At 33.8% G+C, this 22,283-nt stretch overlaps 1 long non-coding RNA gene and 1 pseudogene across 2 annotated transcripts; both read right to left on the bottom strand.

Moving 5' to 3' along the window:
• The window catches only part of LOC107008888, a 24,130-nt pseudogene extending 6,654 nt beyond the window's left edge, over positions 1-17,476 (bottom strand).
• Positions 17,477-17,992: 516 nt separating this feature from the next.
• On the bottom strand, positions 17,993-20,881 carry LOC114076127. Of its 2 annotated transcripts, none has more exons than XR_003576916.1 (2): positions 20,431-20,881; positions 17,993-18,068 (listed from the first exon to the last, which is right to left on the bottom strand). It is a non-coding gene; the product is annotated as an uncharacterized LOC114076127 (long non-coding RNA). The 2 variants fall into 2 exon arrangements; XR_003576915.1 differs by having other exon boundaries at positions 20,450-20,881.
• Between the last annotated feature and the right edge of the window lie 1,402 nt (positions 20,882-22,283).

Raw genomic sequence — 22,283 nt, 5'->3', positions numbered from 1 at the left:
ATATATGGGACACGGAGAAGACTATAGACCTACTCGCAGCTATTTCACCACTACACTTTTCTAGTAGCTAAAGAACTATCTTGAATGGTCTATTTTATAGTTAACCTCACGGAGAGGGACGTAGCTTGAACACCTTTCGTCAGAAAATTAAAGAAAAATAATAATTTAAATGGTTAAATAACACATTTTGAACATTTTTGAAAAACAATAAAAATTTTCAGAAATAGCTCCTTGCTATCTTTTGTTCCTCTAGTTCAGAAACTCCCTCCTTGTATAAAAGTTAATGGTAAGACAAATAAGTTGAGCATAGCAAAATATGAATCAAAAAATTGCATAGACAGTGAAGTTCAAGGAATTTAATAACATGAGAAGCGTAAAAATCTGTATAAATGCCTTAAGATGCGCAAAATGTGTTGCCACAAGTTGAATAATTGGTTGGCAGCAATTAATTTTGAAAACAAACTAGTAAACAATCACATTAGTAGAAAAGAAAAATGAAAAGGATTATATATATACTACCTTTTTTGGGGTCATCGGCGCCTGGAGTATTTGGTTGGCATAACTCTTCCTAGTACTCAAACTTTGAGAAACTAACTTGAATTGTTGGAGAGCTACTTGCAGTGGATTAGTCTGATTCCTGCTCATAGTTGTTAACACTAGCCCTATGTATCAGATTCTTCCGGAAAAGAAATTGTAAATTGTTGATGATACAAACTGGAAGAAGAAATAGTAAGTTGTTAGTTCATGATTTGCTGATCGTCCTTGCCCCAAATTTTGTCACTTCAGTGGAACAACTCTTCCTCATGTGGGATGGTCAGAGTCATGCTCTTCTTTAAATTGTTCTTGTATTTCTCCCTAAGATACTTCTTTTTTTTTTGCAATGAAGTGGTGTGGCTGATTTGTGAGCAAGAGATTGTTTAATGGAATCATAAAGTTGAACATAATCTAAACTAATTTTCCCTTTTTCAGTTTTCAACTTTATGAGTCCCTTTAAGATTATGAATTCATCCTCTTTGATCCAGGCACCAACTTTTTCTGAAGCAGCTTTGTTTTTCTTAATCATTTTTTCTGAACCAGCAGCAGCAGGAGGCATCAATTTTCCTCTCCTTAGCATTATATCTCACAATCTGCATACCAACAATCAACAATGCTGTTTATAACTTATTTACCTAATACAAAAATACATAATCAATGGTTAAGATGTTATCATCTTCTTCAACAAAATTTGAAGTAGAGACATACTATGGGGGATCTAGTTTCAGTCTGTAGAAGATCGGTATAAGATTGTCTCTGATGTTACAAGGATTATGGAAGGCAATTGAGGAGATTTTTATTCTAAAGAGGTGAAAGAGTTAGAGAAGAAAGACATAAAGGAGTTGAAGGCTTTGAGCGTTACCAATAGTGTTTAGGGGGAAATTGCTGAAGAAACTCTTGCAACAGCAACATGCCAGTAATTGGAAGATCCACATTCAAAGGAATCAGTGACAAACCGAATCTACCTGAAAAAGAAGTCCTACAATCTCCACATGAACAGAGGTACACCAATTATAAATCACGTTGATGAGTTTAATTCAATTTTAATGGACCTAAAAACACGTAGATATAAAAATTGGGAGCGATTATCACGCCTAAATCGTGTTATGGTCTTTAGCATTGTATTATGATACTTTTGTTGATACTTTGCTATATGGGAAAAACAAACATTTCACTAGATAATTTCAATTATGCACTAAATATTAAAGAGTTGATGAAGAGCTTTCCGGAGAGAAGAATTGAGGGCAAGGACTTAAGAGTATGGGAAGAACATGAAAAAAAAGAATTCAGTAGTATAAAGTTTAATCCCTGATTGAAATTTAGAGCAACGAAGCCGAGCTGTTATGAGTGTAGGGAAAAGGGTGACTGATCTTGGGCGTAGTCATATACCGAAGTGTCATCTTTTAACCATATTTTAGTTATGTTTTAAGAGTCAATTACAATATATTCAAGGTATTTGAGTATAACTGTTGTGGGTAGGCTATGAGTGATTAGACATGTTTTAGGTCAAAATGCAGTAAGAATGGACCAAAAATAGCAAAAGAAGCAAAAACCGAGCAATATGGACAAAATGGCATGATTTGGCAGTGAAAACGAAAGGTTCGTGGAGTGGCGTAGGCACTATGAGATAAGCCTTGCACCAGGACTGTGACCATACATAAGGATGCAAATCTAGGAAGCCCGCATGAAAGCTGGTGTGTCGCAAACCCCAGAGGGTGCATTGGAGGTCACATCGCAGAGCCACGCCTAGGCATTAGGGTGACGTTGTGGTATTTTTGAAATATATTAGTTTCAAACTTTGGGTCTATAGAATAGGAATAGTAATTGGAATAAAAATAGTAAATAGTATCCTACTTGGTAAAGAATTGTATTGTCGTGTCTATAAATAGGGTCTTTGTAATAAATAATAAGGTAGATACACATTCCAATAATACATTTCTCCTATATTTCTCACATGGCATCAAAGCTTCTCCGATCTTGGTAGAGAATCAAAGAGCTTCCGCTACCAGTGAGCGGCTATGACCCATATATGTCGCCCGTCTGGCCACTGATTATGTTAATAAAATTAACGCTAAGGACATATGAATGAACCTCATATTTAGGGGAAGAGAACACAATCAGACAAGTCACCATACATTAACTTTTGGCTTTCTAAGATTGTTTTGTGTCAACCCATATCCGTCAGTATTACCGTGTCATCTTTCCGATGTCTATTTTCTCATATCTAATTTGTATAGTACCGTTCCATCATTCCAGCAACTACTTTATAATATCTATTTTGTGTAGCACCATGTCATTCTTCCGATAACTACTTTCTCATAACAAATTTGTGTAGCATTATGCCATATTACTGGTGACTACTTTCCCATATCAAATTTGTGTACCAACATGCATCTCTATGGACTACTTCTCATATTTAACTTGCGTAGTACTTTTTTTCAAACTACTATCTTATATCCGCGTTTCATAACACTATCTGTCTCTTTGGTGACTCCTCAGATTTGATTTGCATAGTTCCCTACGTCTTTATGTTAACTCTTCAAATCTGATTAGTGTAGGGTCGTGTCATCATTCCAATTCTTCACATATAATTTCTCTTTTTCAATAGTTACATGCAGCCAATCCGAACCTACCCATATAATTCTCTTTCCTAGTAGGGTCGGGCCATCATTCTGACCCTACCAATATAATTCTTTTTTAGTAGGCTTGTGTCATCAATCCAACCCTACCTATATTATTTTCTTTCCCAATAGAAATGTGCCATTATTCCGAACCAACTCATATAAATTTTATTTCCCATATTTGGACCACTTCCAGATCAAATTTGAAAGTGGTATACTCAGATATTTGAGTTGAATTACAAATATATTTTCTCTCTCGTGGCTTAAATAGCAGGTCATTCTTTTTTCTATCTATGATGATCTTGGGAAGAAGTCTATATGGAGCAAGCACCTAATTTAATTGCTTATGAGGAATCTGATAGCCGTATGTTGATTTTTAGTCACTCTATGGTCTAAAACAATCTTCTTAAGCTTGATTTGGGAAGTGCAACATTATAATTTTATCACTTTGTGTTTCATCGACATTATGTATCAAATTCAACATTTCATGAGACGACCAGGTACATTGAAATTAACTAGCATTATGCATCAAATCCAACATTTCATGAGAATACTAAGCCATTGAGATTGGCTATCAATTATGTGAGGTCAAGTTGAAGATATTGCACCAAGCCCCTCATTGGTCCTCGTATTAATTCCATTTGTAACAAGCTAGGTACATATGACTTGTATGCACTAGCTTGAGGGGGAGTGTTACAATAGGAATAGGTATACACAATCCTACATAGAATAGGAATATAAATAGGAATAGGAGTAGTAATAGGAATAGGAATAGTAAATAGTATCCTACTTGGTAATGATTAGATTATAGTTTCTATAAATAGTCTTCGTGTAATAATATAGATACACAATTCAATAATATTTTTATCATGTATTTCTCACTGTGTCTATAAATAGATCTTTTCTAGGGTTTTAATTATCATGATATCATTAGGAATTAACATCAACTATTTTTGGCGAGTTATTACTAGCATTGTCTTGTAGAATCTTGCAATTCTTTCATCATTCTTCCTGAAATTGTGAATGGAATTATTGTAAGATCACTAATGATGTACTCTAAAATTGCAAGAACTGAGTTTTAATTCAAGGTTCATAATGTTTCTCTTTATCTTAGTGTTATTTAGTTAGACAATTCTCCTATTCTTTGCATAAAGTTATGAATAAATAATCTCAAATAACTAGGGTTCTGGGACCTAAAACAAGAACGAGGATAATTTTCTCATAAAGGTGTAGGTCATTGTGCATTAATGAAATTATTAAAATAATGAGTTTGGTGTGTTCCTCGAATGAAGAAGATTTTGTTCTCTTTCGACTTCGGTGATCGAGGGTATAAGTTTCACTCAAGTTGAGCCACTTAAAGTGTAAAGGGCCCATGGTACTTATGAAGGGTAAATTGCATCCTATATTATATTATCTTCAAGCTAGAGTTCTTGATAAATTGTACCTTCTGAAAAGAGTGATCAGAATCAGTCACAATTGTGACACTAGCGATTTGGTCATACAAGTGACAAAGGATTGTCTTTGTTGAGCAAGCAGAATTTGTTGGATGAATACAAAAATCAAGTTTTGAATTTTTGTGAGCATTATGTGTTTTGGTAGCAAACAATGGTGAAGTTGAAAAAGAAGGCAGAGCACAAGACCAAAAACAAATTTAGATTATATACATTGAGACTTGGGAGCTCCAGACATAGTTCCCTCAAAGAGTATTGCCAAATATTATGACTTTGATTGACGAATATTAATATACAAGTTTGTATTTTTTGTTCTCCCTTTATGTCTTATTTCTTTAAATTCCACACTTTATTTGCATTTCGCACTTAAAGCAACAATAAACATAAAGATTTTTTTGTTCTTTTTACTTTTGACAATACTGGATGAAGACTGAAAGAAAAGGCAAGTGTCTTCGGACAGACAATGGGTTTAAATTTGCAACTCATCAATGATTGATGCAGCAGAGAGGGCACAGTGAGACACCAATTTTGTGATGGAACAGAACTAAAAAATGTTGTTGCAGAACGTATGAACATAACATTTAGTGACAAGGCACAAAGCATGATTTCACTCATATGTTAGCAAGAACTTTTTGGCTGAAGCAATCAATAAAGCTTGTCATTCGATCAACAGATTTCCATCCATAGCTATTGAATTCAAAACCCTTTCTGAGATATGATCCAATTGGCCAGCTGATCATTCAAATTTGAGGATATTTGATTGTCCTACTTTGCTCATGTAAAGGATGGCAAACTTAGCCAAGGGCAAAGACGTCCATATTTCTAGGGTATGCAACTAGACTGAAAAGTCACAAGTTGTAGTGCGTAGATTAGAAGGCTACAGTGTTAATTATTAGTAGGAATATGACACTCAATGAATCTGCCTCACTGGACTGTCAACAGAGAGGGTAATACCAAAAACAGATCACTGACCGCATAGGGCTAGAAATCGAATCTCCACTAGCACAGCCCAGTGTTCAGAAGTGAAGGAGGTGAAAAACCTTAATCAAGATAATGTTGATTCACCTATGCAACAACAATCATATAGCATTACAACAGGCGAAGAGAAGAGAAGAGAGTGATCAACCGACCAAAGAGGTGTGCAAACGCAGTTTTATGGGAATCTTCCTGGATATGCAAATCTTGTAGAATTTGCTTTGTCAGTTGCAGAGACAATTGATGTGCTTGAGCCTAATAGCGTTAAAGAAGTTATTTTTAGTTTTGAAGTTGATTAGTGGGTTGGTGTTATTCTCTTCATCAAGCATGGAAACTTGGTTCATTGCCAAAGGAACAAAAGGTAATAGGCTGCAAAGGGGTAGTTGATGTGAAGAAACTGTCTACACATGATATTTTGGAGGATATGATGACAAAGGTAGTCTCAGTAAACAAGTTTACGCATTGCCTAGATTTGATTGGTGTGTGCAGTATTCAGTAGATCCCGTTTTAGGGTTCAGGGCAAGGCAAAGAGACATTCATCTAGATGAAGAGAATTCAAGCCAAGGGTAATATTTCTTAATTCTGCCTTGAAGTTTTCCCTTGTATGATTAGGAAACTCATTGTCCTAATAGATTTGAGAAACTAAAATAAATTGTCCTTCTAGAATTGGAAGAACCTTTCTTTTATAGGTTTGGACTATTTGAGGTCTCTATATAAGGGTTGTAGTTGGGGATCAATTAGCGCTTTACACTTCTTCTCTTTAATAGTGGAAAACTCTCTGCTTCTATTTGGAGGATTAGGCATAGTCAAACTTCGTTAAATTCTCGTGTTTTTTTCATTCTCTATTAGCTTTGTGTGTGATTGTGTGCTAGTTGATCCACAATCTTTCGGCAGTATAAATGCTAGCACAGACACCAAATCCAATGGTTAGTACCATCACTTTTGTGACCCCTACTGAAGAAGTTATGCCAAACTACATCACATAGTTTCATGCAGATGGACCTGATCACGCAAAATCAGAAAGGCTAGATGTTTAAAGGTTAAAGAGTCCCTACGGATTGTTACCCCTATTTAGGGACAACTTGTTCATTTCTTTTCCCTTTAGCAAATAAGTATGGAATTACCAGAAAAATGAATTTGGTGACATGTTCTATGAAGGTTAATTTAGTATCGTTCTTTCAAATGAAGGAATGAATCCAAGTTGGGAACGAGTTCCTAAAGGTTCATTCCACAATAAATTAACAAAATTTAAGTTAAAGCGTAGATAGAAGGCATAATACATTAACTAACAATCACACTTCACCTCAGTTGGCAAGTAAGCACTCCCACTTTGAGTAGGCACATCTAGACAACTCAACTCATCTCCAGTGTGTCAGTTGAACACTTCAACTTACAAAATTTTAATCTAGACACCCCTAATATTTATAGGTCATGTTACATTTGAGTGTCCACGAGACACAATGGAATAGAGTTGGGAGCATTTAGTTGTTAGTTGAGACCAAGTGGAGGTGTCTAGATGTGCACTCTCAAAGTTTAAGTGTTCATTTGTCAAGTTAGGCTAAGACGCTAAGTTTGAGCGTCTTTATGTATCATGCATGTAGAAATTAGTTCTACAGAAACTACATTTTCTACCCTTTATGCCCCTGCTGAACACATATTCTTTGATACAACGTAAAGTTTATGAATAGGGCAAAACATCTTCTAGGGCACGTGGGTAACAAGGACCAAATCTTAATATAATTTGGACTAATCATGGACGGCAAAGTTAGGCTAACAATTGGGATTGATACTCCTTACTTTCTTCGGTGCCAGAAGTTTGTTGAAATAGTCCTAATTAATTCAGCGCACTAACAACAAAATAATTGCTTATAACTCGACAAAGCGAACAGGAAGAGAGCAAGGCCCAAGAGACCACTTGAAAGGAAACGCCACATGTGAAAAGCTTGTTGATGCTCATGCACAACCCTATTTGGCACCAGCGGCTATTTTTAGAACTGGAATCATGCACACAAATACACTACTTAATTTGAAAATAAAAGCCCCAAAAGAACATCAATGACTCTAACCCCTAAAAGTGCTTCCGATTCAGATCATTCCAAGCAATAACAAGTAAATATCAACATCAATAAAAGATCAATTTTCCCCTTACACAGGATGAAAACTAGATATTCTTAGCTAGATAGAAAGCTTACCAAAACCATGGCTGGCATTATAGGCATCTGAGACCAATTGTGCATGTTGTATATTTGTGTCGAAATAGCTCCTTGCTATCTTTTGTTCCTCTAGTTCAGAAAGTCCCTCCTTGTATAGAAGTTATTGGTAAGAGAAAAAAAAGTAGACGCACTTGGAAGGTACCAAGACAAATAAGTTGAGCATAGCAAAATATGAATCATAAAATTGCATAGACAGTGAAGTTCAAGGAATTTAATAACATGAGAAGCGTAAAAATCTGTATAAATGCCTTAAGATGCGCAAAATGTGTTGCCACAAGTTGAATAATTGGTTGGCAGCAATTAATTTTGAAAACAAACTAGTAAACAATCACATTAGTAGAAAAGAAAAATGAAAAGGATTATATATACTACCTTTTTTGGGGTCATCGGCGCCTGGAGTATTTGGTTGGCATAACGCTTCCTAGTACTCAAACTTTGAGAAACTAACTTGAATTGTTGGAGAGCTACTTGCAGTGGATTAGACTGATTCCTGCTCATAGTTGTTAACGGTAGAGTCTCCCACAAAAGTTGTATCAGATTCTTCCGGAAAAGAAATTGTAAGTTGTTGATGATCCAAACTGGAAGAAGACATTGTAAGTTGTTGGTTCATGATTTGCTGATCGTCCTTGTTTGTCACTTAAGAAGAACAACTCTTCCTCATGTGGGATGGTCGGAGTCCTGCTCTTCTTTAAATTGTTCTTGTATTTCTCCCCAAGATACTTCATTTTTTTTTTTTGCAACTGAAGTGGTGTGGCTGATTTGTGAGCAAGAGATTGTTTAATGGAATTATTAAGTTGAACATAATCTAAACTAATTTTCCCTTTTTCAGTTTTCAATTTTATGAGTCCCTTTAAGATTTTGATTTCATCCTCTTTGGTCCAGGCACTAACTTTTTCTGAAGTAGCTTTGTTTTTCTTAATCATTTTTTCTGAACCAGCAGTAGCAGCAGGCATCAATTTTCCTCTCCTTAGCATTATCTCACAATCTGCATACCAACAATCAACAATGCTGTTTGTAACTTATTGAGAAAGACATAAAATCTCGATTAAAGTTGTCTCGGATTTTCATAAAGGCACCTTAACTTTGCGACTGTCGTATGACCCCACTAAAAAATTTTGAACAAATATTATTATACCATTTTTCGATCAGCCCCAAATTTTAAGCAAGTGAGTTCACACACCAATCATTACATGACATGTGTTAATTTAATTAAAAATATTGTTTTTTTTCATTTAAATTTTTCCTTTATTTGTTACTTTCTTTATTTCTCTCTCTCTCTCTTTTCTCTCTCTCTTACTTTTTGAATTTTAATTTTGATATATGTTAAATTTTATTTCATCTTCCACCTCTCACTTTCAAGTGATTCATCCTTTCATTTTTTTTTTCTTCACCTCCCACTCCCTATGTGAAATTGAAACCCACTTCCATTTTTTTTCTTTTCTTTTTCTTCTTGTTCTCCGGTCAAATTCTTTATAAAATTCACACTATTATTGAGACTTTATTGAATTTTTCATAACAAAATTAATTATTTTTTTAAAAAAAAATTAAGATTTTGAAGGTATCATAAACTACTCATTTTCATATAAATTCAAAATTAAAAATTTTAATTTAAAATAATCAAGTAATTTCTCGAAATTTGAAAAAACTTAACTGAAATTGAATTTAAAAACTATGTGATACTTCCTAATCATCTTGAAATCTAATGAGTTTATCGAATTGTTCGACATGTAAGAAAATATTTGGATAAAATTTTAACATTATAGAGAGTAAAACTAAGAGTAATAAAAAAAAGAAAGGTGAATTTGTGGTAAAAATGGTGACATTGAAAGTAAGAAGTTTCAATTAATGGAAATGACAATGAGTTTTTGAAAATAAAGAAGAAAGAAAGAGAAAACATAAAAAGGAAAAAAAGTTAAAATAATAAGAAAATATATTTTATAATAAAATACTTATAAAAATAAAATTATATTAATTATTTTATGTTGCTCACTCTCTTTGAGAGAGTGTACACCACTCTCTATGTCAGATGCACGAAAAATGATATAATTATATCTATTCAAAATTGTTTAGTGGTGTAATAGGACGGTTGCAAAGTTAAGGTGTCTCTTTAAAAATTCGGGACAACATCAGTGGTGACTTTATATCTCTTGTCTAACTTATTTACATACTACTACATACATACCTTGGGGTGGTGAACATGTTGTTGGAGTACCATCTTCCATCTTCAAACTAATCTGAGGTAGCAGACATCAATTTTCCTCTCCTTAGCATTATCTCACAATCTGCATATCAATGATCAACAATGCTGTTTGTAACTTATTTACATACTTCTAAAATACATACCTTGGGGTTGTGAACAGGTTGTTGGAGTACCATCTTCCATCGTCAAACTAATCTGAGGATTGATACGTTTCTTTTGCTTATTTGTAAGTAGTAAACTAAAGTAACTAATAAAATATTTTAATGGAGAGGGAGAAGACGAAGGGTCATGCAACACAAATTTAAACACTTTAATCATTATTTTCATCATTTCCAATGTATAAATACTAGTATTCTAACCATGGTTGTTTATTAATGGGACAAAGAAAAGGATCATTCAGCATCATGACGTTTGCACCATCTGTATCTGAATTTTCAAATAGTGTTACCTGTTATCCTAGAGAAGCTACTTTCCCATCACTTTTCCCTTCATCATCACCTCAACGGTCGATCGATCCGGTATGTATGTATCTGTGATGATGTGTTACTCTCATTGATATGCTTAGAATTAACAACTGCGCTCCGATTTTCCATCTCCAACTGAGATTGTATACTGAGTCTTAATGCTTTTCTTAGTTTTCGATCTTCCTTTTCTTTTTTTTCTTTCTCGCCTGAGAATGACGCATTTCACTTACTGATTTAGGACTTCGAGTATGAAGGTCTGCATATTCATAGCGCAAGGGGAAACCAGTTACACAAGAAACTAAATGTAAAAACTAAAGAAGTCATCCGTAAATTCAGCAGTAAACAGAAGAAGATAAAATAGTAATACAAAAATCGTAGTACACTATTAAAAAACATAATATGCCATGAAGAATTCCTAACGGCAGACTTGCCTTAATTGAATTATCCTAGTACACTTGCAAGTCATGTAATACTGTCGAAAAGGAAAACTTGAAAAGGAAACAAAAGAAAATAATAAAAAAGCTAACTTTCCGGTGATTGACTTCAACATCCAATTGTAGCCAGTGGACAATTGCCCTCGTTCATAGCCTTTGGTGTATCTTCTCGGAGTACGCAGTCAGTTACTGTAACACCCCGTAGCGAAAATAGACCAAAAATCAGCTTTTTCAGAAAAATCTGCAGGTGCAACCAACGGTGGCATCGACGGTCCGTAGAACAGACGACGGTCCGTCTTGCACAACCGTCGATGGGATCAGAAACTCCCAAAAATTCAGCCAGGAAAAACTGGCTAAGTCTTGATCGACGGACGGGTCGACGGTCCGTAGTCCATAACCGTCAATCGAGACCCCTTAATTCACTCTCTGACAAGAGCTACGGATGAACAGCACGGTCCGTAGGTCTGATCGTAGGGGGAAAATTTGCAGAATGTTAAAGGGAAATACACTTGGGTCAACTTCAAATGGTCATAACTCTTAGTATAAAATGAATTAGGTGTCTCATGACCTACCCACACATACATAATTGAATTATCTTTCCATAGCCATCGACCTTGCTAAAATCAGACCTTCGAATAAAAAGTTATGCCCATTTTAGTAAAGGACTGTCGAATAGGCCCAGTCGACGTACCCAATGACGGGGCGCCGGTCAGACGATGGACCGTCAGTCCTGGTCGTGGTTTGGTCTGGCAGCAACTTTTCCAAGGGTCTTTTTGACCTTTCCCACTTCGTTTAAACCCTAAATTACGTCGTTTTGACCCTAAATCATCATATTTTAGTCAGTTTAAGCCTAGAAACATAATTAAAACATATCTAAGTCACATCATTTAATCAAAAGTTAGAAAATTAGATCAAGAAAGGAGAAAAAGCTCAAGAACCCTAGTTCAAGAACGAAGCAAGTTTCCAGTAGTTCCAGCCCCAAAATTAAGTGTTTCTCCGTGAATTATATCACCAAGTATGTGGGATTTCACAAGTGGGTTCCTTTCACCCATTGGGTCCCTAGTTTTCAGTCAGATTCTTGATATCATGATTAAGCATAAGGTTTCTAGAACTTTGATAGGACTTCATGAACCTATTAAATACATGTTCCAAAACAGATTATCATGTTAATACTCAGATTATCACATGTATTTCAGAATCCTAGCTTTGTATTTCTCTAGTTCTTGAATTACACATGCTAGGTCAGATATTTCAGACACTTCAGATTTACATGCCTCAGTTATAAATGCATAATTACCATATCAATTGTTGCATTCTCAGTTTGCACGTTCAGTTACGAGCTATTCAGTATTTACAGAATTCATGGGAGTAGCATAATACCGAGTTGTAATAGGGTTTAGCGTACCCAATAGTCCCAAAACTACTAGCCAAGTAGGTTGTAAGTCCCCTGGGCAATCAGTTTAGTGATCAAGCCAGCATGCCTTTATACCTTTGGCATGGTATATTGGGTCCTCTCGATGGGGCGTATACATCGGACTCCACATTTAGCTCATGTGGTTTTATTATTGGTTATTAGTAGCTCCCACAGTTCAGTCAGACTCTCTGCATTGACCATTTATTAGTATATTCAGTATTCAATTTCAGCATGTAATAAATTGGTCATTGCATCCAGTCAGCTCAGAATTCAGTTTATCATGTCAGATTATTATATTTGCTTTAATGCTTGTTCAGTTATGTTTTATTTCAGTTTTACTCTATCCTACATGCTCAGTACCTTTCAAGTACTGACGCATACGTGCGCTACATCTTCTTGTGATGTAGGTTCAAGTTCTCAGCATCCAGACCACGTATAGATCGATTTCCGGCTCCAGTTCAACAGATTCAGTGGTGAGTCCTCATTCTCCGAGGACAACAGTCATGAGTTTCATTTCAGTCTTTAGTCATTTAGTTTCAGTTTTTGCTAGATTTAGTTGGGGGCTTGTCCCATAATTTCTAGTCCAGTTTAGAGGCTTATTTCAGACATAGTTAGATTCAACTTAGTATTGAGTTAATACTTTGTATTAAACTCATTGTTTTCAAATATCTAAGTTATAGAATATGGGTATTCCCCATCTTTTCAGATCTAATTATGATTTAGCTTCCGTATCAGTTTATTATCTTTAGTATACTCATGATCATGTCAGCAAGGTTAGCTTGGAATCACTTGTGCTCCTAGGTTCCGTGTCAGCGTCTCGAGGGTAGCTCGGGGCGTGACAAAACTTGGTATCAAAGCACTAGGTTCAAGAGTCCTAGGATGTCTGAAAAGCCACACTAAGTAGAGTCATTTTCATGGGTGTGAAGTGCACCACATCTAATGAGAGGGAGGCTACAAAATGTTTTTAGGAAAACTTCACTTTCTTGTTACTCGTATCGTGCGTAAGGTATGATCTAATTCCATTCTCACTCAACGTTGAGCGCTTAAGATCATGCCTTCTCGTAGATCTAGGCATGGAATGCTAATGCACACAATGCTAACGCAGTTCCTCTAGTACTAGATAAGGAAGTTTAAATGCAGAGGTTCAGAAGGCCAATTCCTCTAGTACTGATCATCTTCCTTACTCCCAATCATCATTAATGTCAAGCATTCTTATCAAATATATGTTCAACTATGACTATTTCTCTATCTATTAAAGCATTTCATGACAAATATGAGTCCCAAACAAGGCTAATAACACTAGTTTCAAATTTGGTAGTACGTTTTCATCGAGATAAAACCATTAAATCACACTCAAAGTCAACTTCCCATCAGTTTTACCATGCTTAAGCTATCATTCAACACCATCATATACCTCGTGTCAATAATTGGGGAAATTCTTGGTCACTCAAATTATTTTTTATACTATAAACTCATAACCTCTATTCACCATAAAATGTCTATGTTGCGCATTATAACACTATTAGGTCATCTATCATAACTTGAGAAATCTAATCTCACGTAAAACTCTAATTCTCCATATCTCACTATTTGTCATCCAAATTAAAACTCAATCTTTATAAAAGTCGATGATGAACTCATAGTAAGTATGTATCGAACAAGTTCACATCGCACAGTCATATTTAAACTCGTAGGCAAAAATTAAAATAACATTCAACTACATCCCAAGGATTTATACGAGAGGTCTTATGCCTTCATTTTTCTCAAAATTCTTCCCATGGTGCAAAATTCTACTCTGGACCTTTCTTTATACCAGACTCTTGTTAATACCTCTAGCTCGATTACCGATTTCATCCTTTTACTAACAACCTATGACATTTTACCTTATATTGTAAACCAACACTATTAAGTGAAACCTTTTTTTTCGTGTTCTTTAGAAATCAAAAGTAACAAACTTTATGATCAAAATCATGCACAAGTCATTCCAAATACTCAAATACCCAATTCAATCGACCATTTCCTATCTTACATATTCATATCTTGAAAAAAAATATACCACTACGAATGTAGAAAACAAAATATTGAATGTGAATCCGATTGTGTAATCCAATCCCCTTACAATTTGAGAAAATATTCTTGTTCTCATCTCTTTTTGAAGACTGCGTTATATCCCACAATTTTTTATTATTATTATTATTATTATTTTTCATTATGACTATAACTCTTTTAAATTCAATTCAAGTGATGTCCCCACAATTCCTAAAACTTTTCATACAACCACATTATTCATCAAATAATAAAGAACCACAACATTAGATGCTCGCAATTCGTTAGTACCGAATAAAACTCGTTTAACCAATTATCCTTATTATATAATTTCATCCCAATCACAATCCATCACCAACCCCTTATCATCATTACGAACTCTAATCACCTCCATATGTCTTAAATTAAGATTCCTCTTATTAAATATTATATTAAAACACCTCATAATACATACTATAAATACAAAAAAATGATCTTGCGGACATCCGAATCTAATATCCACCGTTCAAATCACCCACCAAGATATTAGGAACACGTAGTTCAAATCTTAGCCCGATCCAACGATTAGTTAATTGAGAAACACGATTTGAAAGTTGCTGGTCGGAGAAAAGGTATGCGGCAAAATAAATCTTTTTCTTCTCTATTCTCTCTTATCTCTTGTTGAAAGCTCTCTCAAAACCTCTCTTATGTCCTAATGTCTTTCAAGTAAAATACTAATGAGTAGTTCAAATTTTCTCTTAAGACCATCCTCTATTTATATAATTGTGCTTTTCCTTGCAAAGTCAAAATCAACTACAAATAGGATTACAATTTCAATTCCTTTCCTAATAGAATTGGAAACCAAATAAATAGAATAATTTCAGTCATTTTTAAGTAGAATTAGGCCTAGTGTCCAACTCTTAAGCAAATACTAAATTACATATCAGAACCGGTGAAACATTTTCAAGACTTTGTTGCCACTAAAACTGATTATAAATGAGAATTTTCGATACTAGTACAACAAACATAAATCATATAGGTCATATATTACTTTCTCTTTTTACCATCATGCTAAGCTAGAACTTTTCATCATCTAGAAGTGAACCTTTTCCTCGACATGACACCTTAAACTCAGGTATACCAATCAAATTTAAAGGACTAACTCAATTTTATAAGTATTTTCTTACTAAAATCTTCAATGTAGTTCACCCAAGTATACTCAATAGGACTTTCTTTCCCTATAAGTTTGTCATCCTAATTTCAATCTACCTTTTAAAACTTAAGATAAAATCGTCAGTCCTCATTCAGAACCTCAAGATACATTTCCCAATCTAAATGCACTAGTACCATACCAAATATCCACCACTAGAACACATCATACCTGCCGAGGACATCATATCCAAATAGGTCACACATTTCTACCATTAAATAAATCCAAACTATTATTAAATTCATTCTTAGATCAGGTCGATGACAAAATAACACACATCATATCTTCAACCAAGCAAACATGGATATTATTGTAGTAGTCGTATCATGACCTTTTATATATGTATATATGTATACATTTAATCTATAAAATCGTAGTATAGATTTTGCCCTCAATTGGCTCAACAAAATTTCATTATTCACTAAGCAATTCATATATCTTATGAGAGCTTTACTAACTATATTTTTCAAAGTAATGATATTCATTACCTAGCCGTTTTTTGAATGTTGTCACCTTGACAAAGTCATCTTACTTCAACCCATCTACCTCATATTCATTAAGATCCGGAGAATATACTTCTCCATAAAGAAGACAGAAAATGCTACTCATGAAGAATAGGGGTTTCAACTTTAAGAACTTAATAAACAGACCATACTAGTCACTAGTAATTACATGCCTATAGTAAATCGTGGAAATATATCTATTTTTAAGGACGCATACTCTCTTGTTGGTGTTGGTGTTTCCAATTTTAATACTTTAATACTAATCATATGCGAAATAGAGTGAAGAAGGTCAGATACAAATTTGTATCACCTAGATACCAATTGGACTCAAGTAATAGCACGAAAGAACGAAGGAATGAAGTTTTCTTAAAGTCTTATAGTCTCTCAAAGAAAAGTAAAGGCGTCCACATACCGTTCCGCAAGACTCTACTAGACTTGTCCTTGTGTGATGAGATCAACAAACCTAACACTCTGATACCATGTTGTCACGACCGAAAAATGGACGTGATGGCACTCGTCTTAGTCTACCAAGACAAGTCATCCTAAAACTTGATTATTACAATAAATGCGAAAAATTTCATAAGTTATTCAAACGTACCCCCAAAATATGGTTGTCACGTGTACAAGCCTCTAAAGTATTACAATTGACTCAAGAAGAAAAAAATAAGTCTCAATGACATTGTTTCTCGAATAAAACAAGATCATAAATAGGAGTAAGAAGGTCTGCTGAGATAACAAGCAGCTACCTCACAATTATCATCCCCAAGAAGCCTCAGACAAAGAGAAGAGAAATATCACAAAGTCCAGGCTAATAACCTACAAAAAATTGTAGTAGCAAGGGGTGAGTACCAAACCACACAGTACCCAGCAAGTAAACGTCTAAACTCAAGTTAAGGGATAAAAAACGGGCATTCTTTACACACCAACCGAACCTCCACAACTACAACCTGCATAAAATTCAGCCCAACCTAATAGTACACAGTTTTCATAGCACCCAACTCATCAAAATCATTTTAACAAATTTGCACATCCTCAACTACCAATTCAATATTCAACAATCACAACTTTCACAAAAAAGGCCCTCACAATATCAGCAATACACAAAATCAAGTTCGTCAAATAGAGGTAATCAAATATCAAGTACTTCCTAACTACCAATAAAATACATAATCATCAAGAATGAAGAATGTCATGGGATGCAATGCAATATAACAAGTGATATACCTCAGAATACCAATTTCTCTCTCAACCGTATATACATGATACTCCTCGAAAATACATCGGGAGTTCATGACCCATAGAGGACTCGCGAGGTTCATATACTGACACGGACGATCTCCACGTGTCTGTGCGGACGATCTCAACGCACTATCATAAATCAAATAAATTCCGCACGGACGATCTCCACGTGCCCAAATCATAATCATAACTTTTCTACCGCACGGACGATCTCCACGTGCCAATAATCATAACTCGATCTCAACATGGACGATCTCCACGTGTTAGACCTTTACTCATACCCAATCTCATGTCAATGCATGCGCACAATATGATATCAAATAAAGAGATGATGCAATATCTCAATAATCAAATGTCGCTATGACATATAATCACCTCAATTATCACAACTATACGGATTCAGTAAAGAACACAATCACACATAATAAATCAAATCAATAATATAGCAGTTAATCCCCATATGCTTTGGCATTCTTGGATTACAATCCACATTCAATAGTAATAAACCTTCCCATTATAACTCCGGTACTCGTACCATTCTCAACACATCACATACAAACAAATAATCACATCTCTTTTATTACCCTTTTTTATCATTAGAATTAATCAATGTGGACAAGTCAACCCATCACCAAGTCCCATTACTCCCAAACATATACCACAAGGAAATACACGCATTTCATACACTTAGCAAGAGTTTAGAAATCCACTTGCCTCCAATAGTCGAACAATCACTCTCGGGACTTGAATCTCCCCCTATCATTGGACTTCCAAATAAATGCAATCTATTCAAATATAAAATCACGATAAGATTTTAAAATAACAACACCCATATGCTAGCCGAACCCATAAATTTACCCAAATCCATAATCAAGGTCTTAATCTTGATGTCAATTAACATGTCAACTCATATTTTCAATTTGTTTGCCTGCAATTATGCTTCAATTTCTCTAAATAATATAAATCTAGTGATATTTATAAAATATAATATTCCTACAATTTAAGTACATCACTCCAATACGATGGAACATGGATCATAATGTGATCCACCAGGAAAACTTGCAATTCCATAATCAATATAAATCAGTAACCTCTAATGTCAAAGTAGTATTCTAACCCATTGACTTTCATTCATATTCTACTATCACTGCCGATCATTGCATTATCATTGGCAATGATTGTGTCACTCAATTATTTTTTTATTATCCTCAGCAAAGCACAGAGAATTCACTCAATATGCAACAATTCACATCTTAATTTTTCAACCCAATAATATTTTAATACTAACTCTTGTATGCAACTATAATATAAGTAGACACAATTTTAAACTCACTCGAATATACCTAAACTTTCGTCTCTCTTTTTTTGTACCGCAACAAGAGTTTTGTTCGACAACGGTGTCTCCCATGCTGCACTTTGATTTGTCGCCGAAGAAGTTCTCTTTATTAAAAACCACATTTTTCTTTTTAATTGATTAGGGCAAATAATTATGACCCATTGCATAATTAGATAAATGTTCGCACTAGCTTTTATATATATATATATATATATATATATATATATATACTAGCCCATTAATCACTAACTAAATAATTTATTTAATAATTATCCGCCAACTAAATACTGTAGTTACACCAATAGTTCAAGATTTCCAAACCAACTTTACTGACTAATAAAAAGAAGACTTGGGGCAACTATCGGGATGGGTAAGACGGTAATTTTGTAAAAATTTCTACAAATGACTTTTCAGGTCATTATGTTATTCACCACTAAAATCATGTTCGTCCCCGAACATAAAAAAGAAGAAGAAAGAATAACTGACATATACTAAAAGCTTAAGTTATGACCTACTAGTCGGGTGTTCATCTCTCCAAGTGAAATCCTATTTAAGACCCATCCATCAAAATCAATTTCTAAGAACTAAACTTTCGAATCAAACATTGGCAGACTTACCAATCGGGAGCTATTACCAAGCCACGGACTAGCACATTAATCAATTATAAACCGAAACCCTCTGAACCAATACACAATCACCATGACGAACCTCTTATCACATAACCAAAATAACATTCTGAATCAATATCAGTTAAAACCATAAGTGAACTTTTACTAACAACCACATCCTTATAATGCACAAATCACACAATTTTTTCACGAGCTTAAGTTATAAAATATGATCTTTAGGCACAGCACTCATCAAGGGAGGATCAAACTTATCTTCAGAGCAAAATGACTACTAAGACAATTTCAATATTTTGGAAGGAAATAAGCATCACAACAAACTCACTCAGTCTTATCTAAGCAGTAATCACAATCACAATGACATTTAACTAGACAACTCAAGTTGTTAATATGGGGACCTGAACACTAAACAAATCAACGATCCTTGTAACTAAAAAAATCATTTAAAAAATTAGAAAAGGTATGACAATTAAGAAGGGAAAGGTAGAAGTACTCCCTAAACTATGATCGAAATCCCAAAGACACACCTTGACTAAACTAAACTAAGATCTTATTACCCCTGAATCCATTTTTCTTTTATAATTGTGTACACCTTTTTGGCTTAGTTTACAACAAAAAATATGTTCAAGGTTAATAAGACTTTATTTTAGTTAAGGTATGTCTTTGGAATTTCGGCCATAGTCTAGGACTACTATGCCTTATCCCAATTAAGAACAACCAGAACTATAGCATAAGAATCATTAGGCTAACAAATTCACATGTACACCAAGCAAGGAGAGGTATACATCAGTTTAGACTCAAAAACCAACTAACCAAACAGTTCTATACTAATTTACAGCAACGGGATATAAAGTACTAAAGGCAGAGCAATCAGATTGGAAATAAAATGCTTACGGAACTTCGACTAGATATGTCTTATTTGGAACCGAACATGTGAGACAGTAAAGGAACTCAACAAGACTAAACTTGTAGGCTATTTAGTAGCCAAAATAGGATTAAATTTAGAGAGAGAAAACAATATGAAGTTGAATATAATTTGAGAAACACACAAATTAACTCATTCAAAATACAACAGTGATAATCAAATAGAATGACCATTTCGACATGGAGATACCTCATACATATATAAATAGAATAGATTAGTATCCTAAAAATAGAAATTGATAATCGGACAAAGATGAGGACCTCTTGTAGCGCAACAAACCTGGGATGGACGAGAAGAGCAATACTTCCACCACGATTCCGAGCTTAACTTCGCCGGAAACGAAAACAATAAGAACAATGATTTAAATTTGAAATTCAGGGATTCGGAGAACTTTTGATTTCTAAAGAAAAAATCACTTTTTTTTTGTATCTTTTCAATGGTCAAAATTCCTCCTCTTGACAGAGACTAGGGTCGAAATAGGGGAAACGGGTGAGAATTGAATGGAATTGAGATTCAAACTTCTTTGGTTAAAGCTCCAACTGATTTGAAATGAGAACGTTGATTCGGAGATGGCAACACCTGGAGCCTTCCAGAACGTTCTGAAACGGTCTTATATTTTTTCCGTCCGGAGAGTTTGGTTTGGGTTTGCGTTCGCGTTCGCGTTCGCTGTACTGGAATGGGGAAGGAGAGCAGTTTTTTTTTTTTTAACTAGTATTTGATATCTACGTTGAAATTGAATTTATATAAAACATAAAGTGCTTTTAAAAAAGACAATTTTCATACTAAAATGATTCGAACTCAAAAACACGTGGCTGAGTTGATTGTATTTTGTGAGAAGTAGGGTCTCTGGGTTGTTGCTCTAATGTCGAGCTGGACATGGCTAAAAAAGTGTTGAGTCAAAATGGCTAGAATTGAATTAAGATTTGACCGAATAACTTTCATTTTAGCCGATTTGAGTTAACAATTTTATTAAATTGAATTTAATTACTAAATTCACCTAAAATTTAAATAAGATTTATTAATTTAGTTAACTAACAACTTTGTTAATTTTAACAAAATAAAATAATTAACTTAATAATATATTAATTATTAACTCAGAATATAGTTATTAACTATCTAACATAATAAACAAAATATTTAATTAAAAATCATTTTTAAACAATTCAAATATTTATAAAAGGTAGGAATTACATACATATACATAATTATATATGAAAACATAAAAAATATTTTAAAATTATAAAATAAAAGAAGGCAAAATTACTTTTGAAATATTTTAAACTAGATATTACAAAAAAAAAACACTTATTTGAGTTCATTTCATCACTGTATGCATATCATAGATTCAATACAAACTAGTGAACTTATTCATGCTTCGCGCGATTATAAATAATATAAGATATGAAATATTTATTAAGTATCATATAAATAAAGATGTATTTGCAATATAATCGTTACACCTTGATTTTATAATACGAAAAATAATATATAAATTCAATGCATTTAATCTTTGGAGTTTTTACTGCCATCCACTTCAAAGGTTGATCATAACTCAATAGTTTGCATCTTATTTTTCGAGTCAAACTAAAATATGTAAATAATAAACATAAAAAATATAACAACAACAAAAAATGATGTGATAATTTCTTCATTATCTAACAATACCTCTAGAAAAAATAACAATAAAAAAAATTAATGTGATGTTTTCTATAAAATTTAACAATATCTTTATTTATACACTATAATATCTAATATCAATATGATTATTAATTACTTTAGAAATTACAAAAATAAAAAGTTGTTAATGTAATGAAAATAAAAATCATTAAAACTGATGTTAAAGAAATGACCTTTTAGTTTCTTAACAATGTATTTAATACAATTACTAGAATTAAACAATTGAATTTTAAATGATGAAAAAATAAAGAAAAGAAAGAAGAAAAGATCAATTATTAATTAATAATCCGTTGTACTTTTCCAAAAATAAGAAATTCAAAAGCTACCATTTTGCTTACACATAAAAATATATTTCTTAAATATTTCTCTTCCTTATATTCTTCTTTTTACCTTTTATTTTCATATATATATATATATATATATATAATATTATGTA

The sequence above is a fragment of the Solanum pennellii genome, chromosome 2 (assembly GCF_001406875.1).
Source record: "Solanum pennellii chromosome 2, SPENNV200".
NCBI lineage: Eukaryota > Viridiplantae > Streptophyta > Magnoliopsida > Solanales > Solanaceae > Solanum > Solanum pennellii.
This window is presented reverse-complemented; position numbering and strand designations above follow the sequence as displayed.